This window comes from Aphelocoma coerulescens (genome assembly GCF_041296385.1).
Source record: "Aphelocoma coerulescens isolate FSJ_1873_10779 chromosome Z unlocalized genomic scaffold, UR_Acoe_1.0 ChrZ, whole genome shotgun sequence".
In the NCBI taxonomy this organism is placed as follows: domain Eukaryota; kingdom Metazoa; phylum Chordata; class Aves; order Passeriformes; family Corvidae; genus Aphelocoma; species Aphelocoma coerulescens.
The window spans coordinates 35,950,549-35,978,235 of NW_027184085.1; the positions used below are offsets into that span (position 1 = coordinate 35,950,549).

Here is a 27,687-nt window from a genome sequence, read left to right on the forward strand (position 1 = left end):
GTTGGGGAAGTGGTGGAAGAGATGTTCACAGCACGTGCATTAGACAAGATTAGCAGGATCTTGTCAGGTAGATACTACCAGTGTGCCTTTGACCGTGTTGGGACGAGCATGGTTCTGGGCACAGGCTTTGTCCACACCAGAGACCTGTTCAGCCAGGGCTGACACTAGGGACCATGCACTTGCTTCTTTGGCAACTACAGGTGGGGATGTGTCCCACAGCCTGTCCCACACGTCCATTCTGCCACTGGCAACCCTGACATGTCCCAGCCAAGTGCAACTGAGCCGGTAGTTGTCAGTTTTGCTGTTACTCACATGGCTCTGCATAACAACCAGGAGCTGACAGGCGCTGTCAGTTTTCACAGTGACCAGCAAAGGCACTGAAGCTGTGTATCTGCTGACATAAGACAACAGCATGTTGGATTTCACAGAATCACAGAATCACCAGATTGGAAGAGACCTTCAAGATCACCAAGTCCAACCCGTGCCTAACACCACCTCAACTAAACCATGGCACTGAGTGCCACATCCAGTCTTTATTTAAACACATCCAGGGATGGTGACTCCTCCACCCCCCCAGGCAGACGTTTCCAGAACTTTTATCACTCTTTCAGTAAAAAACTTTTTCCTGACATCCAACCTAAACTTTCCACTCAGCCTCTTTGTCATGAGGGCTGGAAACTGCTATTACTGCTTTAAGCAATGAGGCTGGAGAACACATTCACGATGATTTCCGTAGAACACCCACTCTTCACTGTGAACAGATAAGTTCAGTCCATTTTCCTTTTTCCTGCACTCAAACTGACAAATACAAGCAGAGCAGATACCTAAATGTGAGAGTACAAACCCACCTGGTTTCTTGATTGAGTTTGCCTACCTATACAGTTGGAACCATGATGATTTCATTCAAGAAGATGACTGAGAACTGCTAATACGTGCCATTGACTGTTTCTAAACAATACATGCTACTCATGTTTCTGTAACATTTGTGAGATGTTGGGGTGTTTATGCTGGCATGGGTGTTAGGGGGAGCGTTTGTATTGAAAAGGTTGATGTTTTCTAGGATTGATTCAAAAGTGCTGTTACTCATACAGCTTCCAGAAGGAAGGATGGGTGTCTACTTCGTGCAGTTTACTTTGAAATGAGAAGTAGATGTTTGTCTTGCACGGTGCTCAGGTTGTGAATTGGCTTGTGTGTCAGCATTATGGGGCTTACTGCCAGCTTCGCAAGGTGAAAGAGTTTGCTAATTTCCTTAAATGTTTTCAGTGATGCCCAGAGTAGCAGTTAGTCGCTTGTTCAATCGATCCCTCCTCCCTTAAGTGGTTCCCGGTTAAGAGAGGCTTTTTATGATTGTCTGCTGTGTGACTTGAGACAGTTTTTGTCAGCCAGAACCAGCTGGAGTCTGTGTGCTTGTATGAAATAATTTATTCATGCAGGATAACGCTCCTTAACATTTAACAGGTAATGAACGTGACATAAATTTCCTTCTTCCTTTTAATTTTTCCCTTTCCTCTTCCAATGTGCAAACAGGCAGGCTCTGGTACTCTAAATAGTAAGTAATTTTTGGCCATCTGTCAAAAGGAAATTTCAATTCAAATTTAAATTAATGATGCCTGAAATTTTTTATAGCTCCTCTAAAAGCCTCTAATGTGCAGAAAATTCTGAATCTGCTGGTAGTAATTAGTGTAGCATGTAATGAGGATATGGGCAATGTTATACAGCCCCAGTGTAACGTTTTGATATGGTAGCAAAATTTTGATTTATATAAGGTTGTGGCTGGGTTTAATTGTGAGAGACACTTTAAAGTGTTTTCTTGCTGGTATAGATTATTAAGCAGGGTGGATTTTAAAATAGCTCATGAAGTGTAAATTTACGCTTTAGTGTGCAATTCAGATAACGAAGGTATACTACCCATTTCTACAAAGAAATGAATTTGGCTGAAATGACCCGTTTCTTGCCACTACTTCCAGCTTTGGATTTGCTGGGCAGTTTTCTTACTGAAACTTCCTGTCTCTAGCTGTGCTGGTCCTGACTGTCCTCTTAGTTCAGGCTAGGGAAAAGGCAGTTTGCATCACTCTTTCAGATGTGACGTGTTATGCCTCATAAGTGAGACTGGGCTCATGTCCTCCTCAGCACCTCCCTGGAGTGAGTAGTTCACTGCTGAAACTGAGTATACACCTTCAGGTAATGTGAGATTGTCCAGGAGCTGTTCCTAAATAATAGATCAGCATTGGCACAGCAAGCTCTGTGGAGAAGGGCACCTTTGGGAGCTCTTTGATTTCTTCTTGGATTCAGTCCTCCAAATTATTTGCAAAGTTTGAAGTGTGGGAAAATTCTAAATGCAGTAAACTGGGTCATGGGAGTGCTCTTTGTGCTGTGGCAAGGCTGTTGAGCAGACAAAGGGAAGGGAAGGGTGGCATGCGCCAGGGCTGTGCTCAAAGTGCAGCCCTGGCTTAAGGGCTCTGAGGGAAATTAATGTGTTTTGACAGAAAGACAAACAGCTCTGCAGTTAGCTGAACAGCTTTCTGCAGAGGACTTGGTGTGTCTCCTTTTCAAAGCCGTAAAACTTCTTTTTATAAAAAAGATAAGAAATAAAAAGGGATTATTGTTTTAAGTGGATTCTTCCTTGTTAATTGCACTGCACAAGTTTCTTTTCCACCTCCTGTGAAATCTCTCGATGCAGGAGGCATGTCCTTCTTCCCAGCCTTGGTATCATCTCTGGGACAAATGTGGCAAAAGCTTCTCTGGTGCCTAACAAAGTTCCTTCTCTAACACATTCCCTTTGAAGAAGGTATGGAAACATCTTGTGTACAAAAGCTCCACCTGACAGAAAGTAGTCTAGTTGCTAGCATTCTCTTCCCATGACTCTAAGTGCAGCAAATGGAATGAAGGATCTTCCAGATGCTGGCTGGGTTGTGGGCCTGCCAGAGGTAGCGTGGATGTCCCTGAGCAGACTGTTTAAGAATCTGAGAGTCTTCTGAAACATGTGAATTCATGCACAGGATCGAACATTAACTTTTTATCACTTCTAATACAGATCTCTTGTTCTTTATATGCCTGTTGTGCATTGCCTTTCTTTTGGGGATTGTTTGTTTGTTTGCTTGTGTTGTTTTTTGGTTGTTAAGGTTTTTTTTTCATCTGATTTTTAAATTATTTGGGGCAGACTATACCTGTAGTAGTAAGACTTGCCAAGATGATGAAAACTTTTTTCATTTTGGTCTTGGGGGCTACTCTTTCAGCAGCAACAAGTGCCAGTAATTGAAAATCGCAGTCTTGTGACAGGAATAAAACAGCTGGTTTGAGATTCTTCTGGGGGGAAAAAAGAGTTTTAGAAGAAAAGATCTGAAATAATGCATCAAATGCAGCTTTGGTGTGGATTTCTGGCCAACATGCTGTTGAATTGGGAGAAGTCTGTCAGGGCAAATTGAGTTGAATTTAGAAATAAAATTACTTTTGCCTTAACCTGTGTGAAAGCTAATAATTACACGTGGGCGATACAGGGAAAGTGAATGGATGCAATTCCCACATTCCATTTACATTTGTGGTAGCAGGTGCTCCAGTGCTTCTCAAGCTGTTAGCCACTATTAAGTGTTTAGGCCTCTTTTCATTTAGTTGTAAGTAAGAGTAAGCTGCTTACTCCTGAATCTGTGAGTAACCTAATGCTTGGAGGAGTTGTGTGAATATACTTCTGCAAAGTACAAGATAGTTTAAAATAAAAATGCCCAACATACAATGTAAGACTTCTGGATATTACCAAAAGTAATTATGTTGCTTTGTTCTTCTGCTGGTAGAGGAACACCACATAAATTGCTGTGATGTATTCTGTGGACTTTTTTCTGCTCATCAGGTTTCTTTTAAATGTGACTTCCTCTAGTGTCACGAGTGTCTTGCCAAATGTCTCTGCATTCAGTGTGTATTAAACAAGCCCAAAAAATTTAGTTACCTGTTACAAACTTAAAGAAACATGCAGAATTTATTTCCTGATCATTTTGTTATTTGGCCAATTAATCACCATTCAGCTAAAAAGCACTTCACAGGCTTGTTAGAATCCAGACATTTCAGACTCATGTCATTCTGTTAGTACCTTTTGCCATTCAGGAATGAAGCATTGCATGTATTTTGCTTTCTGTTATGATGAAGTGGTAGTTTTAAACAGAGCGTATTTGAACTACACTGCTCTGCAAAGAGTTGTGTTTTTGATCTTCGTGGGTGTTTTGGGGGTAGCATTACCAAATAATAATGAATAACTTCTGTTGGCTTCTGATACAGTAATTTTTTCAGTATTAATTGATATCTGCCTCTGGGCGTGTAAGCTGTGCTGAATGTAACAGGTGCCCTAATTCCAGAAAATGTGTTGTAATTGTTTGTTTGTGGAACAGATGAATAAATATCTGTGGGGCATAGCTGGTCCTCAGGTGGTGAACGTGAGTGGATTAATGATGTGATTGGGTGAGACATGCTTGTTTGTTGCAGTCTCGTCCAGTAACTGTCTGCTGAAGCAGAACAAATATTAATTAGCAGGGTCCTGTTTGTTGTCTCAGTCTATCTTATGGAGCTGATTTTTTGGCACTGCTTTTTTTTCTTAATAACCTTTTCATGGCTAAACTTGTAGTATGTCATTCAAGCCCTGTGGTTTTTAACAGACTTCTGGAACATGAAATTGAACCTCAGGTATATATCTCCCTGCTGCGTTTTCTTCTTCTTTTCTCCCCCCCACCCCAACTGAATTTTAAATTTCTTTCATTCATGCAGTGTCACGTCTTTAGTCTTTTTTCATGAGGTCATCCGGGAAGTTTAATTTAGCATAGAGTATTCATATTCATATGAAAGTAACAGTATATACTCTGGTATCAAAGAATTAGCTGCTTCTTCTAGTTTTGATGGCTTCACCTCTTTTACCCAATAGCCTTGTACCTACTTCTGTCTATTAATGGCACACTGTCCTCTCGTCTTACATCTTCCTGCACGTTACCACAGGGTGACTCTTACTCAGTGGTGTGCACACGTTTGGGCAAATTCCTGTAGTGCATCCCACTGTCAAACTTTTATATTACCACTTGGTGATACAGGGTAACTCAAATATTCTCTCTCCAGATGCTCTCTTCACCCAGAAGGCAAATACATACATGGGCTGTAATTTCTAACCTGAGCAGTCATGTCTAATTATTTCCATGGCAACAGACTGTGATGTTGATAACACAGGGTTATGATTTCACATCATAGAGTAGGAAGAGGAAGTTTGCTGGGATGAGGAGGTGGGTGGAAAGGTCTCCAGCGCAAAGGCTTTGACAATATAATAGCTGGGGGAAAAGAAGTAAAGGGAGGAAATTAATTTGTTTATTCCATCTCTTGAAGTTCTCCTTGTTGTAAACATGCAATTAAAATCATACTTTGGATGCTGGAATTCATGACTTACACTAGTTTACTTGTGGTGGATGAGTTGGAATGAGGAACACATTCACAGGTCAAGTTACATAGATGTTTGTCAGTGTCACGGAGGGAAAATAAACAGCACATCTCAATTTTTGTCAAAGCGGGACACAGACTAGGTTTTTGTCTTCCAGATTTCTGTTGTCTGTTGGCACCGTGATTTTTTTTCTCATTTTCTTCTTTTTTTTTTTTTTTTTTTTTAAAAACCCTTAGGTCCAAAGTAACTTCAAACATCCCTTATTTTTAAATGAAACAGTGGATTCCTTGGGCATGCAAATTATCTGCTAAAGGGAGGGAATGAGTGTACTTTCTGGATTTAGCGACATGTATGACTTGTGCTGGAAGTTTCTGTCATAGGGGTGAATGCTAGTAGTATATTAATATTTGTATTGCTCTTCTTATCTCTTTTCTGGCACTGGGAAAGAAGCACATTCCTAGTCCGAGATGATTAGGTTGATTTTAGAAGAAGTTGAGGGAAATGAGTAGTCTGACTGATTCGCAAGTTGTTATGCAAGATTGTTGAGTGCAACATGAATTACAAAGTTTTTGCTGTGCTTTGAGGGAAGAAGCAATTAGACCAGCAGCAGGAATTGGCCATTGAGGGAAGTTTGCAGGAAAGTTGCACTGTTTCCTGCCTCTCTTTGGTGCAGCTCTAATTGAGTTGAATAATAATTAAATATCTAAAGCTCGATTAGCCTATTCTGCATAGCAATTTGAAAAGTTCTGTCTTTTCTTAAGCGACATTTGGCCTTTTGAAGAACAAAAAATTGGAAATGCTAATGTTTTTCATCCAACTAAGGGAAGAAAATAAAAATGTCTCCATAGCAACAAAGCTTCTTTCTAGATGGTTTCCTAAAATATGCCTGAACCAGAAGCAGATGTCTGATTTGAGAATCTCGCCTTCTTCAATGTAAACAAATAACTTATAGGCAGGTGTTGGAAATAATATGGAAATCCTGTTAAAGAGCCTTGGGTTCCTGTCAGTCAGGAAGCCCCTGCCACAAAAGGGTTGGTTGTCTGAATAAAGGAGGCAGAGTAAATTCTCGTAAGGCTTTAGCTTTTCCCAGGAAATTATTGTCTCTGCATGCTCTTTCCCCCTGCAAGTCTGAATGCAAGCCGTTTCTTTAACTGATCCCTTCTGCCACCCTCGCTTTCTCCCTCTCTGCTCCTGCTGGATTAGCACTTGATGTCAGTGGCGGCTGCTGCTGCTTGGGGTGTTGTGTCATTTGTGATTTTAACCCCTGTTCCCTCCTGCCACCCCATCTGCAACCCTGCCTTGGCTAGTAACAGGACAGCCAGAGGAGACACCTGACACCAGCGTGAAGTGAGGAGAGATGGAGAGGTTCTTTATGTGAATTTATAAATTTTGGGAAAGGTTTTGGCATGGATGGTTTGTTGGTGTCACATATTGGGTTCCAAATAAAAATGTGGTTTTTTGCATACTGTGTCTAGAAAGTTGGTGGGACGCTTTTGATTCTTTTTAATCTTCTTTAGAAGTTACTGAGAAAACATGCTTGCTGCCACTTGTCTGTTAGTCTAGTGTGAAACTTTCATTTTATTTGCACTTTTTGGTGTCAGTTTTGTCCCCAGACATGGTTGTACTGAGGTCTGTGCTACAACAGCTTACTTGCCAGCTTACCTGCAGGCGGTGGGTGAAAACTTTAGTGCAGGGCAGGTGGGAGCAGGTGCTGAGGATGTGCCTTCCAGGGTTTCTAGGCTGGAAGCGGAGACCATGTGTGTGTCTCCCTGCATCCTGTCTCTACTTTCCTTGGCATGCCAGACATAGTGATGCTCGTAATAACACTCAGAGGGTTAAATGTGGATAAACACAAAACAAGGCTTCTGAAAAGCCTGAAGATTATCATGCAGCATTTCTCGGACTATAGCCCCCGAGACGCACTTCATAAAGCCAATAAAGCGCACGCTGGTGGTCTCCCGTTGCCCTGGCAACGGACCACAGGGCACCCTGTGTGTGAAATGCATGAACATCTGTGAATTAATCTTTTTTAGTTTGTTCTTTCCTTGGCACCGGTGGGGCTGCGCTGGCTGGTAGCAGCAGGGCCAGAGCTGGAGGGGACCCCAGGGATGCCCCAAGCTCCTGGTAGAGGGGGTGAAGCCAGGTCCTTCCCCAGCAGCACTTCCCACAATGAAGGGATTGAAGGATTCAGCTTGATTTCACTTCTTCTGGGATGCTGTTAGCTTGCTTTTGGATGCATGGGGGGAAGAAATTCAAAAAATATTCTCCTAAGATGAGGTATTGTTTGGCTTGTCGGTCTTCCGTGAAAAAATAATCTAAGAGGAAAACTGAAATAAGCTCTTGTGTCCACACAGCATTTTTACAGGACTTCACCACTTGCGTGCTTCACTCTCACAAAACTAGTAGAAACAGAACTTGAGGAGGTCTCGCACAATTTTAAAATGGAGACATGTAGCAAAAATCAGAAATGTGACAGCTGACCCAGCAGGAGGCCCAGCCACAACTATGCTTAAGACCTGCAAATCCTGGGGATGGTATTTTCCACTGCCTCCTGAAGGAATTACAGAGAGCACTAGCATGGGGCTTATTGACTTCCTGTCAGTGCCCTGGCAGGTGCCAGGTGTTCTCTCCCCTTGCCTTCTGCCACCCTCATCCCTGCTGCAGTGCACCATGGTGCAGATTTCGTGTCTGGCTCTTGAAGTTGTGCTGGCTGCTGGCTCTGACCACTGGCTGCCATCTCAGGGCTTGCCCCAACTCTCCCAAGTCTCAGGGAGGACTGTAGGGGGAACACTGTGAATGTTGTATCACCAGCAGTTGCTGGATGCAATCAGTGTTTTAATGAAGTATTGGAAGTGAAATGCCACTTTAATCTGCTAATTGCATTAAAAGGACAGCAGATTGCTCTGTATCACTTCTTTTTGATCTGCAAAGTTATCAAAGAGTACCAAGGAGCTTTTAAGTGAGGTGTAGCAGTGCTACTTGTTTGCATACGAATATTAGCAGGTGCAGCTGCACCCCTGTTTCTGCCACTCAAGAGGCAGTGAATGCAGCTGTGGGAGTGTTCTTAGTGCATACTTATGAGCAAGTGGGGTGGAGGGATGAGAGAAGGAAAAGATTCAACAAGGTCTGTTCATTTTCTCACTAACTGGTTGAGCTGTCTATCATACATTCTCCAGACAGAGAGGCTGGCATATTTCAAGCCACTGTATTGTTTGAAAGAGGGCATACAGTATTTTCTTTGCTATATTAATCTTTACAGATCAAAATAAATAATAACACTGATTTTGCTGGCAGAATCCTGCTTTGTCAGACAGGCATGTTCTGCAGCGCAGGAGTGTGGAAAAAAGGCCAAGAGAGGTGTCTCCCAATTACAGTGACCCCCAGAAGGGTTGTCCCCAGTGGTGTGTGATTTGTGGTTGGCACACACCACACACAGCATAAAACTCTTCAGCTACAGCAACATATTTCTGAGTCTGTTGCTCTTTTTTTCACATTAACAAAGTGGACAGACTTTATAGAAATCACTAGTTGCATTGAGTTGAAAAGCCAGTGCTGACCTAAATAACATAAAGCTTTGCCTTGTGATCTTACATCACCAGGCATTAGGAAATCATTGTATCTGGCTTGTAGTAATTGTACCTGTGTGTTTATATTTCTCCTTTCTCCTTGATATGTTTGTTGAAGCCATATCTGTTGATGCTATACTTCTGTCCCACCTCTGCATTTCTTTTAAAAATACCAAACTGCAATTTATTTTGGCCCTTGAAGAAATTAATGTTTTGCTTTTCTTTACCTGCTTTGAGAAAGGTTTCCTGTCATGACCTGCAAATACTATTTTGTAATGAGCCTTGCTGTCCCATACTGCAATTTATGAGAAAAATTCAGTGTCTGAATAATTTTTAAATAATCCCTTTAAAATCAATTAAACTAAACCTTGTGAGGTTAGAGAAACCTTTTCCTGCCATTCCCTTGGAGTACAGTATTTTTTGAGTGCCTTGTCAGCATCCATAATTGACACAAGAGTAGCAAAGGCACCCTACCTTAAGCATAACGGCACCTGTCCAGGATCAGTTTGGTGCCTTAGAAAAAGCACTGTGTGCTCACCATCTAGGTAGCCTAAAAGCTTTGTATCACCCTGCAGGTGTTTGAAAGCAATAAAGTTATTTACCAGACCTGTAGGACTCTGGTGTGCTTTGTGAAGATTTTCTGGTAACAACGTTATCTTCAGCTGTGGCAAAGGCTGGGGGTGCCATTTTTCCACTCTTCTTCCTGTTCTTCTGGATGAGGAAGAGAAGACGCCATCAAAAATTGTGATGTTATCTCTCTTCCCTGTTCTTTCTAGAGTATCTAGCATCAGACTGTTTCTAGTGTATCTAGCATCAGAGGTTTTTCCCAGGTAATCTGTGCAAGCTGCAACTCTTTTGACACCAAGTCTTTTCTGTGCTGCAGTACCTCTCTTGTGTCTTTGCTCTCCCTGGACCTTAAACAATTTTACAAATCTTGCAGATAACTGTAACAGTCCTGCTAATACTAGTAAACAAACTTAGTGTTGCAAATAGCAATAACCTGATTTATAATAGTAAATGTAACAGAAGTTTCCCACCAAATAGTACAGGGCTGTAGTGGTTACTAACAGCTGTGGCAATCACAGCGTGACGGAGCTGCTGCTATTTAGTAGACAAGTGTTTAATGATTGTTTTGGACAGAAAGAAGAAGAAAACTTTATTTGATAGAAGAAGTCTCTCATGTTGACAACACACAACACCAGAGATTGCTACAGTGCAATCACTGCAAAGCCGCATGTTTTGCAAACAAAATATGTTGCAGATTCTAATTATAAAAACAAAAATATGTTCTTTAATTTGACATACAGACAGAATTTTGCTTACTCTAAGTCTTAAAACTGCCAGGAATCCTCTCTGGAATACTAGTTACTCAGCGTGTGCAACTGTTACTGTAGATGTCAAAAATAAAATATTCATAAGTGTATTTGATATTGTATTCTGGCTCAAGATACATATCCATCCAACACTTCACTGTGATGTATATGTAAACTGGTCCTAGGAAAAACATTTGTTCATATCCAGGGTTGTTCTTGCCAATAATGAGATTAAATCAAAACAAGCACCATTTGTTACCTAATTTGCCCATTTTCCTAAAGTTTGCTAAAAGTTTAGAAATAGTATATAATGTAATGATGTGATTGTGACAAAAGCCAACAAAATCCGGGAAGCAGACATCTGGAGGGAGCTGTTTCCCATACTAGAGAGGCAACTGAAGTAAAACATGTAATGCTTAGCATTGGGTTCTATGCAGTAAGACTACTTTGCCCTGCTCTTTGAAGCTGTAAACATGAGCCTGTGTGAAACCTCTGGAGGAAGGGGAGTGAGCATTTGGGTTGTGTCTAATGAACATGGGGGGCAGTGGAGGAAGAGATATATGGGAATAAATGCATATTTCCTCTCTGCATACACCTGACTAACCACTGTGCTTATTTTTACCTACACTTTACATAGTCTCTGGAGAGAGCTCTTTTACAATTCACATGAAAGAAAGGAAGAAAAATTGTAGGCAGCAGCCTTGATTATGCTGTATAGAGATCAAGCAGCTAGTAAACTGATGCATGCCTAACACTTGTATGTGAAAAGCTGTGTGCTCTTTATACCAGAAGCAAGGTGTAAGAAGGCGTTATTCCTCTAAACATTAATGCTTTTCAAGATCTCAGGTTACCAATTGCCCTCTCTTACATCAGAATGTGCCTAATGTTCCCTTTTCTCCTGTAGGACATCTGCTGGTTCCTTGGAAATATTTGAAGAGCCATCGTTTAGTAGTTTGAAGGGAAAGTCTTGAATAATTCACACAACGAATGATTAGGCAAGCACTTGTCTATCTAACTGAATTATTCTGCATGTTTGCTGAAGCAGTTAAGCAGCAGAACAGCATTTTCTTCTCTGGAGGCTTTACAGTGGTAGTATTGACCCACCTAGTTATTGGGTTTCAGCCTTTTGTTGACACTGTTGTAAATGAAAGCAGTCTGGACAGGCAGTGAGCAGCTGGGCTGGATAATTGTGAAGGATTCATGCTTGTTGCTGTTACCCTCAGTGTTTGTAGTGGGTTGTTTGCTTTGACTTTTGTTGAACTGTTGACAAAAGCATTAGATACAAATGGGAACAAATAAAGTGGTGAGATGCCAGGAGGGCTTGGCAGAAATGGTGGTTTTCATTCCAGCTTAAATGGGGAATGTCGGCACTTGTCTGGATGGGAAAAGGAAGGTGTAGTCAGCATTTATGTGTTTTTTCCCTCCCCTTTCGCTTTCTTTCCTTGCTGCTAAATATGTTTTGGCAAACAGGTGAATAAAAACAGAGCAGAGGCAATTTCCCCATTGCCTTAATTCTTTGGCACTACATTTTTGAAGTTCTCTCTGACTGTGGATGTCTTGCTGGGCAAATACAGTTCCTGAAATGAAAGGATTAAGTATATAAAGGGAAGGGGAGGGCGGAAAAAAAAAACCAGAGAGAAAAGGACAGGGGTGTAGAAGAGGTAGAGATGAGAAAAGAGAGGCTTAAATAGAACTGTATACACTAAGTAGTATAGCCAGCAAAATTGAAGTCATTTACTGGAACGCTTTTAATTTGGTTTAAACAAAATACTCTTTTGTATATTCAAATTGGGAGTAGCTCAGCTGTTGTGAAGCCAGAAAATTAATGGTATTTTTAGTGAAATAGCAAACGCATGTCAACAACATAGCTCTGGATGATAATGTTGGCATTTTATTCATGAGGAATTACAGTGCAGGTTACTGGACAACATAGTGTGACTGGAATGATTGAGCACAGGGGGGAAGCGGCTGTCCTTCTTTAAGATGATTTCATTTTACATTTAGTCCTTCAGGAAGAGAGAAAGGAGACAGAAAGAAAGCATTTAAAAATACATGTCTGCAATGCCTATCCTTGTGGTTTCTGGGTCCCAGAGACTAACCTTTTACCTCTGTCTGACTCATAGTTTTCTAGCTGTCCTTCTTTTCAAGTCTGTTTTGAGAGATGGCAGAGAATAGAGGCAGAAGAACAGCATCACATTAGGATATCTTTGCTGTAAAAGCAGTTTTGGCCCTAGAAGAGCTGCAAGTTTACTCCAGCTATCTCCAGCACTTGAGTTTTGTGCCTAAGCATTGTTTTCTTGGGACTTCTAATGCATCTAATGTGTTGTGAAATATGTTGGCTGGTTGTGGAGAAAGTTAGTGTAAGATCTGGAAGGTCTTGCCACTTGGCAGGAGAGATGCTTTGTGTTTGTTATTTTGACTGTAGTTTCCTTGTAGCAATCAGCTTCAGGGTGTTGTGCAGGTCAGCTGGAAAATGGCAAATAAAGTTCACAAGGGTGAAGACACCACTGCAGTGAAAGAAAAAGGCACTGTTTAGTATTGCTGTCTGAAAGCATACAAAAGTATTCCTTGCCTCTGCTGTAGCATGTGCACGTGATGGTATCTGAGGTAGCCACAGGGTTTTTGGGGTACCAAAGTTGTGATACACAGGTATTTTTTGTCACCTGCCTTCATGGATCTTCAAGTTGTCCTAAAATCAAACACCATAGTAGCCAGGTAATTGTGGCATTTATCAACCCATTTTGAGTAATAATCTCTGAGTGCTTTCATTATTCCCCTTTGTTATAGTTGCCATATTGTTCCTGCTCTCATCATGATCAGAAAAGAAGGGAAGTGCAAAAAGAGATAAGGAAAAAATTGCCTTTTAATGCTGTCACTGCTAAAATTTCTTGTAACATGCAGCATTTGTTGTGTCAAACTACAGTCCGGTCGACACTAGCAAGAAGTGTTTTGCCCAGGTGTTAAATACTGTGGGATCAGGCCTGAATTTATTATTAATCCTACAAACATCAAAACAAAGGGTAGAAATACCAAGCTATTTCTAGCAAACGTACAGGGAGTGGTGTTACTGTACATACCTGTTTGCGCATGATGAATCCCCAGTTCTTTTCTCTTTGGGAAATACCCATAACAATTCTAAAGGGGGCTACGGGTATTATGATAGCAAATTTCAACCTTGATTGAAGGTAAAATAAGGACTTTTTGAAAAGCAGGGACTTGAAGACCAATCAAAGCAAATCTATTCTACAATTGTGTTTGAACAGCATTTGGGAAACCCAGTTTTGCATCACCTAAATTGTGTGAGAATTCATAAAAACTAACTTGTGAATGTTCTGTGGCATTGCCTTACTTTTTAATCAGGCTTGGATAGGTTTGTGTTTTCATGTGAAAAGTACTTTTCCCTTTACTTAGTTACACAGAGTTAGCTTGTTAGGCTAATTTGCTTTGCTTGCAGACCCTGTAAGAAGGCCCTCAAGTTGTTCTTTACCTGGAGTTTCAGAGAGCTGAGACCTGGAAGCAGGAAAGTGCCTCTGGAATGAATTTGCATTGAAGTAACAGTAGTTTTGAATGAAGCAAGGAGAGAGAAAAGTGGTGTACTACATAGGCTGAGATTGAATTGGACTCAATCAAGTCACAAAGTGATTATGCATCATGGGGCAACATGTTTTTGCACTGTCTGATGTCACATAGTACTCAACTGGAGTTCTAAGCCAGCCAGTTAGGAATAAGAGTGGATATTGGAAAGAACATTCAGTAACAGGAAACAGTAAAAGAATAAGGCAGAAGTAAAAGCATAGCAGATAGGTGAAGCCCTAAATCAGTGGTGCACATCCTTTAGCCACAGAAGGTCTTTACTGCAGTTTGCCATGAACCAATGGACTGCGCCTATTTTGCATATAATTTACATTGTATTTTAATCAGATAAGCACAGACTGTGTTTGTTTTTCATATTTATGTAGTGCTTTAAGTGCAAACACTGCATAGCACAAAGCAATAAAAGACACTGTACCTGGTGGGTTATAGTAGAAAGGGTGATGATGGGAAGACTGGCTCTGCATTTCTGAAATCAGGGAGGTTTGTGTGACATCTGTCTGTCTTTGAGAAGGTGTTACACATTCTGAAGTACAGGTTTGAGTTTACTAGGCAGCTGCAGGCTTGGCTTTGTACACATCTCAAATACATAAGGGTAATTTGAGAAAAAATAATTTCAAAGACAAACTTGCAGATAGCACATTTCCTGATTAATTCTGTTACCCATGGGTAATTCAAAAAACAACAGCGTTAACCACCAGTAGCATTTTCTTCCTGGAACTTTGTTCAGAGTATTTAGTTGCATCTTGGATGTAGTGGCTTTAGGTTATCATGAGTTTGGCTGATGACAATTTTACATACAATGCAGAAATGTTTCCTCTTTTACATTTATCATGTCTGTGTGATACAGATTTATGCAAAATACGAATGGGTTATATATTTGTATAGTTTCTGGAGTTTAGTACAGGTACTCTGTTACAGTAGTTGGTTTGCTCTAATCTTCTACTTGTGTTTTTACTGATATAAGGAATACTGATTATTCCTCCCTCATTTTTCCATTTCAGTCTAGCATATGTAATAGATCCATTTTGGTGAGGTACTGGAGTACCTCCAAATCTTCAATCCATGAATTCTCACAACATTCCTGTGAGGGAAAGAAACGCTCTCTAGACTTTTGAAATTATCCCGCTTTTATAGATAATGAACTGAGGCATGATGAAGCTTAATTGACTTCATGTGATCAGACAAAAGAGCAGACTACTAAACCTACATTTCCCAAATATAAACATTTTTGCAACGTCCCCGGTTTCAGTTTTCTGCTCAAGCATCAATGTTACTTTGTGATCCATTTGTACCTAATTCTTCCTTTTGAAACCTCACAGTGGGTTTGGGTCCCATTCTTGGCAAGTACATGCATGCTTCTAGTTTGACCACTCAATCCTTTTGTGCTACTTCCAGTTTCAGTTGACTGTCTAATCTCTGCATGTTTTTGCAGAAGACAAGCTTTAGTTGAATTTTCATCCTTCCTTCAGGCTCAATTACATTGCTCTTGTGTTTCTGTGGCTCCTTCCATATCAGGTTGTTGGACACAGGACTGGATAGGATACTAAGCATGTTTGCAGATGATACAAGACTGGGAGGAGCTGTTGACTGCCTTGAGGGCAGGGAGGGCCTGCAGAGAGACCTCAGAAATCAGGGGTCTGGGCAATCACCAACCATGTGAAGTTCAACAAGGGAAAGTGCCGGATTCTGCACCTGGGATGGGGCAACCCTGGATTTATGTACAGACTGGGAATGAGACGCTGGAAAGCAGTGCCATGGAAAGGGACCTGGGGGTCCTGGCAAGCTGAACCTGAGTCAGCAGTGCCCTGGCAGCCAGGAGGGCCAACCCTGTCCTGGGGTGCATCAGGCACAGCATCGCCAGCCGGGCAAGGGAGGGGATTGTCCCACTCTGCTCTGCACTGGGGCAGCCTCACCTCGAGTGCTGGGGGCAGCTTTGGGCAACACAATATAAGAAAGACATTAAACTATTAGAGAGTGTCCAAAGGAGGGCAATGGTGAAGGGCCTTTCAGGGGAAGCCATGTGAGGAGTGGCTGAGGTCACTTGTTTGTTCAGCCTGAAGGAGACCAAGGGAGACCTCACTGCAGTTACAACTTCCTCGTGGTGGGAGGAGGAGGGGCAGGCACTGATCTCTTCTCTGTGGTGACCAGTGACAGAACCCAAGGGAAAGGCCTGAAGTGTGAGGGGAGTTTAAGGCTGGATATTAGAAAGAGGCTCTTCACCCAGAGGGTGGTCAGGCACTACAACAGGCTCCCCAGGGCAGTGGTCACAGCACCATTCTGACAGAGTTCAAGAAGCATTTGGACACTGCTCTCAGGCACGTGGTGTGACTCTTGGGGATGGTGCTGTGCAGGGCCAGAAGTTGGACTTGATGATCCTTGTGGGTGCCTTCTAACTCAGCATAGTGATTCTGTGATATGTAGCAGAATCAGCAGAAACCACAGCACTGCTGGGAGGGTCATGGCAAAGGGGGCTTGCATCTGATTGCAACCCAGGGTTGCTTACCTTGGTTTGTCACACAGCAAATATATATGATGCCACAAAGCACAGTGCTGAAGCCCCAGGGTTAATGTTAGCCCATCTCAGGACCACACCACCCACCAGCTGCGTGACTCTAGACATGCCAGTACTGTGCCTGAGCTGTTCCCCATCATGTTACTTCTAGCCCAGGGCCACACAGGCAAGGCTCAGCCACTTTCTGTACATGGAGCGAGGTTGTTCAGGCACAGGTCAGGATTTTGGGCACAGTGCTCCACTGACAGTTAGCAGGGTGCCCAGCAAGGGCTGCTGCACAGCTGGAGGACTCTTCCAGCCTTGCTCCAAGGCTGCACAGGGGGAGCAGCCCTAGAAGTGGATATGGGATGGTGATTTTTGTCAGTAGCGAAAGTGCCCAATGGGGAGAGCATGTAGGCAGGGAAGAAGGATTTCCATCTATGGGCTGGAGCTTTGGATACAATTGTGCCTGTGAAAGAGCTTGTTACACTTTCTTACTGTAAGGGCTCCCATCTGGTGCTCTAGGTGTCTTTAAATGAAAGTTTGCCTTTACTGTGTGAACTAAAGGCTATGCACAGTGAGCATTCTGATGGTCTTATCAGTCACAACAAACAATGAAAGCTTGTCCTGCACTCCAACCCTATAATATAAGCAGCAGGGAAAGGCAGTGAAATAAAAGGGGACACACTGGACAGGTTCAGAATCTGTCCCCATCTTAGCAGGAAACAGTAGTGAAGACCTATCTTAAAATTCAAGACTTTCTGTCTTAAAACAGGACTTATTTAGCTCATTACTGAGAGTAAGCAAGGCAGCATTGCAAGGAAGCTCAAGCAGTCCAGGCGCTGGTTGGTAAGCAGTGGTGTGACTTACAACTCAGCCTCTTAAGTTCTGGCTAAAGACATGCTGGCAGTGCTTTGTGTACTCAATGTAAAGCCCCACTCACTCTTCAAATTTGAAGATGGTGTGTGCAGAGATCATCATTGTCGTAAGGCTTGCATTAGGAAACACTTTGTTAGCTATTCTGACTAGTGCCTTGAAAAGGAACGATCTTGGCAAGCTATTAAGGAGAAGAAATGCAGTGACAAACTGTTGTAATTTAATAACTTCCCAACTGAGAAGCCCATTTTATAAGTCATCCTGTGCAATAATCCCAGCTCCCTTTTAGCCTTCTCAACTGGATCAGTCTTTACAACTAAAATAATTCCTGACTCTGCATAAGATCAAGCTGCCTATTAGGTGTCCTTAAAAGTATGGGTGTTGGTTTTTGCTGCACTCTAAAACAAGTAAAAAAATGCTTCTCTGCAGTGTTTCACCCAGTCAACAGGTGCCTAGAGGAAATTATCTATATTGAAGGAGCCTGTGGAGGCTTTCCCTTAACCCTGTAATTCCAGCTTTTGTAGTGCTTCGTTGGCCTTTGGATCTCCACACTCTTAATTGGCTCACAGGGAGATTATTTACAGTCAACAAGAAAAGTACCTTAAACTTGTCATTTTAATAAACTTGTTACTTGCCACCTTTTCTAGAGGCATCCCACATGGAAATAAACATCTTTCATTTTGTTTTATAATAAATTTTTTAAACGTTTTCCTGGAACCTTGATGAAATATCAGCTTCTTTGCAGATCTAAATCCACACCATAGGTATTGCTTGGAAACTTGCTTGTTGTTCTTTAGCGTGTACTTAATGCTAGATTAGAGAATATAAGACTTTTTTAGTTTCCTGTTACCACCAGCTCATTTCTAAACTATTCAAAATAAAGAGCCTGAGCATGTATGGTATTTAAAAAACCTTTCACATGAGGTTTTTAAAACAGATCAATTTCAGCATTACCATGTCAGTAATTCAGCAAAGGAAAATTCAACTCAGGATTGTATAGCTGTAATGATAATGTATTATATCTGTCTTCCTTGAGAATTATTGTAACACTAGAGTTGAACTTAGTGAATTACATAATTTAGGAGCATTTGCCAGAATGCTGTTTTAGGGATATTACTGTAGTCTTCCCTTAAAAGCAAGTGGAAAGATGAATCTTATTATGAAATACTTAAATGAGAGACAAGAATCTTCAGAAATTACCTAAAATAACTAATTTGAATAGAATAGAAGGTCATGTGTGTGCATGCCAAGTTAATCACACTTAACTACTTGGCAGAGTGCAGGGGGGGAGTACAAGAGAGAGATTTTTGCTTTTTCTTTTCTCTAACCTGAATTAAAAATGTATTGGATACTCATTGCTAACATCAAAACATTTCCAGCTAGCCTGAAGTCAGTATTTGATTGTGCTTTTAGCATTTAAAACATTAACAGCGTGACCTGTCTAATATAAATAATGGAAGACCCAGAGAACTAAAAGGTACTGCTGCTTCTCTTGGCAAAGCTCTGCGATGTTCAGGAGTTGTAATGCATCTAAAAATCTGGCAGAAAGGACCATGTGTTTTATTTTTTCAGTCTTCAAAGTAGGTGTTGTACTTATGATGTGCTATTATATACTGATGTAACTGCTTTAAGGCTGACTGCAGAATCTGTGTTCCCACCACTCCTCCATCCATTCCACTTAGCAGAGTCCTTAATTTGAAGAATGAAACTGGGGACTATTATTTTTGCAGCAGACTGAGGTCCAGATTCAGAGTAGTGCACAGTAGGCATCTAAAGTTCAGCACATACGTACATTCCTCTGATTTCTTTTTCTGGTTGTGACTTCCGTAAGATCAAAGTGTGTGCCTCAAATCTGGCATCTGCTCAAGTGCTTTCCTGAATAGGAAATGGGATAATTTCCTGAACAAGGGTCTTGGGAACACAAGTAAGTGAGGGTAGATGAAGTGAGGCAGATATAATGGGCTAGGATATTATTTGGGCAGAGAGGAGAATAGTAGCACTCAAGGATTTTTTTATGGAAGATATTTTTAAGAGATGGTTGAGAGAATGTTTTGTTTCAGAATCAGCATGACCTGGAATCTGCAAACATTTAATAGCACCCAGTTATGTTTTATTCACCTGCCCAATTAAGGGTTTGGTTGGATAATGAATTCTGTTTTCAGTGGGCACTTACCAGTGGCCGTGGCTTCCTAAATTGTGTCAGGTACTGAAAAAACATAAAATAAATCAAGTCTTCAGAAGCCACACAAAATCTAATGGAGAAGAGAGGACCAAATTGCTAGTCGCTTGCTTAATACCTGAGAAAAACATGTGAATGTGTTTCTGCTGACAGAAGCAGTTAGGATGTAGAATGAGTGTTTCTATTGAATTTTAGGGGGCTTTTTGTAATCATGGTAGCATTTTGAAAGCTGCTTTTTTTCCCATCACTTTTCTACTGATCAAGTCAGGAACAAATAAGATTAAAAATAGGGAGAAGGGAGATAACTAGTCAGAACATGTAGAAAGAGATCATCAGCTCTATTCGTGAATTATTCAGTTAAAACAATAATTTGCTTTGTCTTCTTATCATCTCCTAGGTCATCTCTGCAGCAAAACAACTATAAAATCCTTTAGAGACAAACAAGCAGAAGGGAAGAAAATGAAAGTGTTTTTCCCTGGAGGGTTGATACATATGGATAGATTGGAAGGGAGCAGAAATGTGAAAACTCAAAACTGATGCCTTTGCCATGAATACAGTCTTTGTTAGATATAACCAAAACTGAAAATGCAGGATACTGGGGCACAGTACCTGATGGAAGGCAGCTAAATTGAGCGTCTTGTGGGACTGTCTTCAGACGTGATCTCTGTGGTTTTAAAGCAATAAAAAAAAGTCTCATTAGCACTAGGTTAGATCCTTCTGGTCAAAATGGAGAATAGATAGGGAATGTAAATCCCAGGAGAAAGTTGTTAAGACCTGTCACATGAAAACTGAATCCACTTAAATATCCCTGGAGAAGGCAACACTTAAAGCCTGATCATTGCTGCTTGAACGTGGAAAATCTAGGGGGTGTAGATGTGTGTATTTTTTACCTCCTAACTTCTGTTGCCAGTACTGAAGAGATTTTTATAACCCTTGTGCCTTGAGATGCTGAAGGAAAGTGTTTGCATTCAACTTGGCTCTGTGCCTTACAGTCCGTTTTAATCACTATGCAAAGTGAAAGGATAACAGTTCTACTATGGTGCTTGGTCTGAAAAGAGGACTCTCAGCAAAACCCAGTTATTCTTGAGAGGGCTTTCCTGATTCTTGCAGGAAGAGAGTGTAAAGCATACTGACACAGGCCCTTAATGGCTGTCGTAAAACATTTCCTCTGTAGTGTTTTTTTAGAATTCTGAAAACTAACCAAGTATCCTTGCGTATTCTGTTTAAATGCAGTTGCTGTGAAAGCACTGTTAATATTCTGGAGATATGTTGGTTGTTGGGAATTTTTTATGCATGTTCATCATTGGCTTTTGAAGAACACTCATGGCATGTCAGTGAATCAAAACATGTAATGCAGGCTGGTGGCTATTCTGCTCTCTCTCTTTCATGGTGGTGAGCCCACAATTGAATTGCAGTTTTGAATGCTCCAACTAGTTGAGCTTTTTCTCTTACTCTGTGATTACATGCTTTCCCTTGCTCTTTCTCCCTAGTTAATTGCTAATACTCTCTCTTCTCTGTGTTTTGTTAGAACTGCTCAAACTGTTTCAGGTCTCTGCTGAAGGAAATAGCATGAAAGATCAGTAACTGGAACCCCAAATAAATATTTGAGGAGAGGACAACTGTAGTTTCACATTTCCTTGGCACTGCTCAGTTACTCAGGTTTCCAAAGATATTTACCCTGAATTCTTCTGAATTTCTGTAACTTGATGACCTTTGACTCTTCCATTTAAGTGAGTCTGATTTTAGCTGAAGTAACATTTAGGGGCTTGCAGTCTGTGATGACCAACATGCACGTTTGTCTCAGATTTTCACACTTATTTTCTAAAATGCCAGCAGGATGTTTTCCTCTGGTAGCATCCCCAAGCTTGTGATGTTGGAACACTTACCCTTTCTGGAATCATTAGGGTTGATAGTCCTTTGCAGCCTGCATATGCCCTGGTGCTCACCTACAGTATTTGTCTACATCAGTTGCAGTTTGTGCCTTAACACCTTCTTGCAAATCTTTTCACTCCATCCAAATTACCTACTCTACTGTGTTCTGAAGCATGCAGTCTTATTTTGAGGCCTGGTCAAGGGAGGAGATAGAATCACAGGCTGGTGAATGGAGAGAACAGATCAGGTGAAGTGCTCTGTAGATTGAGCGGGGGAGGATGTTCGACAGTGCCCAGGTTGTCTTACCATCAATTAAATTCAATATTAACAAGTAGCGAAATTTGGATGAGAACAGACTTCCTGGTAAATATAATATGTGAATTTTGAGGCTTCTGTAAACCTATCAGAAATATTTAACTCTTTTTCCTGCCCATCTGTTTCTTTTTCTTCTGTTCCTTTCTGAAACCAGGTCCTGTGTTCAAATTGTTTTGCTTACCAAAGGATGCTTGTTACTCTTGGGACGTTTGATTTCTCTGTCTTCATGTGCCTGTGGTAGGCTATACTTTAACCTAAGCCTGGCCTTCCTTTTTTCACTTTCAGCTGTGTTCTTCTACTGCTCCACTGCTTGTCCTTAGGCTGCATTAGTTCTCCCCATCCTTTGACCCTCACAGTGCCAGTAGTGATTAGGCCTTATGTGTGTTATGTCCTTCAGCCTGTGATTAGTGGAGAAGCTGTATTTTAAAGGATTTATTGCAAAAAATCCATCTGCAAAAGACTAGCCAGCAGCCTTCAGCATTGCTTTAAATGTCTACTTTTCCTGTCATCAACAAGCACCTGTACACCAGGAAGGGCCAGAGAAGCATCATCACATGCTGATAGGATTAGACATTAAAATTACTGGGTATCTTCAGCTGTTGCTGTGTGGCCCTCTCAGCTTTTCCAGCAAGTTGATAAGTATATGCTGAAATACAACTGAAATTAATGTGTACAACCGTAGTAGTTTATTGCTTTGTTTTATCACCCATTTCATAGCATCTAGACTTTGATGCTTTTAATTAGCTCAGATTAAATACTCCAGTGGTACCACCAATGGCAAGCAGATCACAAGTGTAAACAGTTACATGGGCATTTTTTATGAAGTTACACACACGTATACATAATATACACACATATCTATACTTCTCTTGACGTAACATGAGAACACTTGGGTTTTGAAGACTGCTGAGCCTACATATTCTCTTTATTCTGGGCTTTTTTATGGCCTTCTCATTGCTCTTGCAGGCAGCACTGCACATCTAGACTTTGATGTTTTTTTTATGGCACTCTTATCCTCTAATTAACTTCATTAATTTTGCAATTAGTGAAGTTAATTAGTGGTTAAAAATGCTATATAAAACTTCAAAGTTTGCATTTTAATCATAGTTTGTATTAAGAATAATTATCACACCCTTGATTACTAAACTCAATGCAGTTAGCTCAGACTGGGTCATGTGATATTTAAACCAGCTTTGTTCTGTATCTTTCGTAGCTAGTTAGTAGCATTTTTCACTGACAATTACGGAGGCTTTTTCTAGTATCTGAAAATGCAGCTCTAGGTAAAAGGCAGTGAATAAGACCAAAAAAATTATCTTGGTATGACTGAGTAGAAGTTTTTAGTTTGGGCAAGTAGAGAAACAAGTTGGGAAAGGGGAACATGAAAATATTAAATAAGTCCACCATGACCAGTGAGTGATAAATGTGGGATCAATGTTGACTACTAGCCTCCTCCCCCTAATCAGCCATTTTGGAAGAGCTGGGCTCTGGGTTGTACTGCCTGACAGTGTCAGTGTGATCATGACCCACTGTGTAAACCTAAAGGTAAGGGCATGGTGAAGAAAATCTGCTTATCTAAGGGCTGCAAAGAGTGTGTGTTGAAAAATGAAAGCAAAGACAAAATCCATGTCCATCTGTGCAGATACTGGGATGTAGTAATAACAATAGTAGTAATTTAATAATAGTAATAATAACAATGCTAGCAACAAAAAGGCTGTGTAAGTGTGGGTGACTTCAGGAGGCAGAGTCACTATGCAAATGTTCCATTATGGTATCTGTAGATCAACCCACAGCATTTCACACCATCTTCCTGAGTTTAATCAAAGTAATGTACCTGTGCATATAGATGTATGTAAATTAATTAATTCTTTAAACAGATAGATCGGTGTTACCTTAGAGCCCTTAGGCTTGGTTTGTGGGAGCCCTTGGTTGCAGTTTCCTCCCTGAGCACATGGTCTTTGGACTGTATTGGACTGCCTCTTTTTCTTCTGCCCTGGCCTTTCACTTCTCTGGTGGGACACCTCCCACCTCATGCCATTTGCAACTGACAAGAGCAGTCTTCATCTCACCCTTAGGATGTTAGAAGTCTTAACCCTAATCCCTTCCCCTTCCCCTTCCCCTTTTTTTCTTTTCTTTTCGCTTTGCCTTTTTTTTTTTCCTCTGGTGCTTCTGATTTAGGCATACAGTATTATCTTAGGCAGCTTAGCACTCCCAGCCCAAACCTAGGGCAGTGCCTGAGGCCAAGCTCTGGTGCTGGTACTTCCATCTGTAACATTGGCATCAGCCAACAAAGCAGCATTACTGCCTGGTCGTTTCCCTGCAATGCATATTGTATCCATTTTTATAGTTTCTTTTATACTTTCAACAGTCTTTATAACAGCAGTAATGTCATTCAGATAATTATACCATAATTGACCTTAGCGTTGAGCATCCTTGGCTTTTACTGCAGTTTGCTTAATACTTCAGTATGATCAATTATCTTGTAATTCCCACTTTGTTGGGAATTATTGTTTTAATTATTCCACTCCAAATACATCATTTTGGCATAGTAGTAAGGGTACACTGGGGAATGGTCATACTCATGAATGCTTTAAAGAGTTACCAGCTTTAACATGTAGGAAGGCTTTTCATCTTGTCGTCTCTAGTCATTACTTTTAACACTGATTTCATTTAATTATCACTTAATGTGCTCAGGCCAGGTCTTCATCTGGAGAAGTCAGCATATGGGGAGTTGGGGCTTGCAGTTGGATGGCTGTACAATCTGATTTATGATTTCCACACTGATTTCTGCCGCATTAGTGTGAGCTATTTGTGTTGATGTAGCTAAATTCCAGTAGAAGCTGGGGGTAAAACAGTGATTTTTTTTTTCCCCTAGCAATTTGAACTATTAATTATCTCAAATAGACAATGAGTATGCTGGTGAGAATTTTATGGCTGCATAGGAGGCTTGCGAGGCTCTCTTGATACTGGTTTAATTCGCACCTGTATGGCACTGATACTTCACCTGGAGCAGCACCCTGATGGTGCTGGAGAGAAAACAGCATGGTCCTTGTGGTGGGAGACCATTTCAGTTAGCATTGTGCTCAGCACTGCCCAAAAGAGAGACCAAATCATACCATGCTATGCTCTGTAGCCAAGTGAAAAAAATACTGTGGGTCCAGCACTAGAAACACACTGTTCCACTTCTTAAGCATATTATGCGAACATGGTGATGTGCTCAGCCTTTCTATAAATGTGTATGTTCATTGTTTTTTGTCAGCATTTTGTGGTGTATTTACCATGAATAAAAATGTTCTACCGAAGCCAAAAATGAAAAACTGATATGTTTTGCTCAAACTCAAAGTAAATGTAACCTACTTTCACCAAAGAGTATTTTTTCCTATCTCTGATCTAATTATTATATGTGAGGAGACTCAGCGTTGTTTAGTGGGATAATGCTACTCTTCTAGTAGATTAATGCATTTTATTGAAGAAAACAGCAGTGTAAAAAGACTTTATTTCTCTATAAATTTTAATAGTTACTAAAACAAGGACTCTGGCCCATTAAGTTACAGCCTGCCAAGTCATAGTGCTGAATCACTTAATTTCTCTAAGTAACTATCTTATTCCAGCTTCTTAAAGGCAGCTGTTATGAGAGCACTGATATTTTAATCAAGGAACAGGGCAGAGTCTGTCAGCTAAACAGTGATTTTGATGGGGTTTTCTTCTACAGTCTACAAATGTAAGGACCTCTCTTGGAGTTGGTAGGCTTTCACAGGAACCAACATGTGGGTGGGTACAGGATTATTTGCAGGAATCTGATGTTAGTGGAAGCCAGGAGGACATTGTTACATCCCAGTATTTCTCCATGAAGGTAGGTCCTTACCAGTGCTTATAGACTGAAAAGCTGTTACAAACAATGGAGGGAACTCAGTATGCGTTACAGTGCTGTCCCTCACACAGTGAACATAGTAGGCATTAGGTCTGTAGGAAGAGCTACACTATAGCTCATTGTCTATGTATGTGACATATCTTTATTACTTAGCATAAGAGATAAATTCAGATCTGTCAGCAAAAGTACCAGAGATCGCATGAAGTCACTTATCTTTACGTGGCAGGTGCATTTCATGTTAAAGGGAAGAGAAGGTATACTGCAGGGGTATTGGTAGGCTGGCTCCATGCAAGGAAAAGGGGGTGACAGTTAAAAGTGGGAATGTTTAGATTAACTCCATAGTAATTGACTCAGGAGGCAAAATAATGTCAGTCCTAGTACACTGGCCTAATTTCAGACTGTGGAGTGAGATTCTGCCTGCTGTCAGTAGGTGAGTTGTCTCCATTTTTTCTGCTAATGTCAGGTGAGAATACTGCAGAAAGATCTTTCCATATTGGTTTAAGGTCAGATCCATCAAGCAATAAAACCATTAAGCAGCATGCATTGCCCCAATGCCCAATGTGGTGCTCATCCTTTAATGTGCTGGTGATAATTAGCTACTTTATCTTTCTAGTAGGGAACTTCAATTTATTACTTTATTAAGTAGTGAAATCAAAGATTAAAATGGTATCTATAGCACATAGCTAACCAGATTGTGAAAAATGGAACTGTATGGTTTCAAATTTATGAAAATAAATATTTCTATTTAAATAAGTGCAGTACTTTAATTCTTTAGACACCACTTTAATTGTATTTTATTGGTGATTATTTTTCTTCGTTTTAAAGCAATTTGCTTTCTGTAGGGTGAAGTTGAGAAATAATGAATTGAATTCACATTACAAGCTACTGCCTTCCAAATTGTAAATGAATATAAATGTAATAGGAGCATAGTATTAAAATCTTTTGCAAAAGGCTATGCTATATCACTGCAGTAAACAAATACATTTTTCAAGTCATCAGTTCTTTTAATGTTGTGTTTCTACTTGGCCTTTATTTTAAGGGCTTCTGTACCCTGGCAGTGCTATCTCCAAATGTCTTAACATGTGTTGTCGCTTCAGAGCAAAAAATAACTTTTTTAGTTTGTGTTATTTGCTATAATCGTTGATTAATGATCTGCTTTAAAACTAAATTAGTATTTTAAGATGTATTTGCACAGTATGGGAAAGGCACAGGCTGTGCCTTCAACACTATCTTTGTTCTAAAATTTTTATTTCCACTCAGTGTTCTTAGAGGATAATTAACAATTACCAATCAAAAATATGGAAGATTTTTGCAAATTCTACCACTCATTAATCTGAGCTGCTGTTCTCAAGAACTGGAAATTTTAGCAAAGTGGAGAGGAAGACCTGTGTCTCAGTAGGGAAGCAGTATTTTCTCATGTGACTTGGACAATAACCACAGCTTAATTTCTGTGGTTAAGTGTTCTTAATCCTTACCAGAAGCTTGTGATGTAATAAGGAAAAGAAGAAATTCTGTAGTAGTGATGGAACAGAAGTTGCTCAATGTAAATGCTAATTTCTTGGTTTGTATTCATGTTAATAGCTGCACTGAAAACCCCAAAACCAAATTGCTATGTTGTACAGTTTTATGTGGAACAGCAGCTGTCCATCATGAATGGAGGAAAAAAACCAAAACCAGTCTTTCTGGATGAATGGCAGGATCTAAAATCCATCAGTCAGGACTTCTTTGGTTGTTCCTCACCACCCCAGTAAAAAAGGACAGAGATGGCAACAGTCAGCAGGATTTCAACTGACAATTATTTTCATCTCCATTGCTGTCATTTCCAATTCTGCAAAAAGCCTGAAAACATCCTTACTTACATACATTCAACCACTGACTTCAGTGTGAGATAAAGTTTAGTGCATGCTTAAATGCTTTCTTGAACTAGGGCCAAAAGCTGCTGCTGCTACTAAAATCGGTCCCAGAGGGAACTTTGCATCTTTCATTGCTTCCTTTTTTGTGTACCAACATACAGGCTCCACAAAGCTTTGGAGATATGGTAGAATTTGATAAATGTTGCCTGCCTTGTTTAAAGGAGTAGCGTAGAATTGTTGGATGATAGTGCATAAAGTACACGTTATCTTCCTTTCTCTCCTGTCCATATGTGTGCTCTTTAGCACTCATTACTAGGTGAGAACTGTAGAATGGCAAGAGAATCACTGAGCCAGTC

At 40.7% G+C, this 27,687-nt stretch overlaps 1 protein-coding gene across 3 annotated transcripts in view; it reads left to right on the top strand.

The window, feature by feature from the left end:
• LOC138103196 (transducin-like enhancer protein 4) overlaps positions 1–27,687 on the top strand; it is a 98,264-nt gene that overhangs the window by 56,226 nt on the left and 14,351 nt on the right. The window lies entirely within an intron of this gene.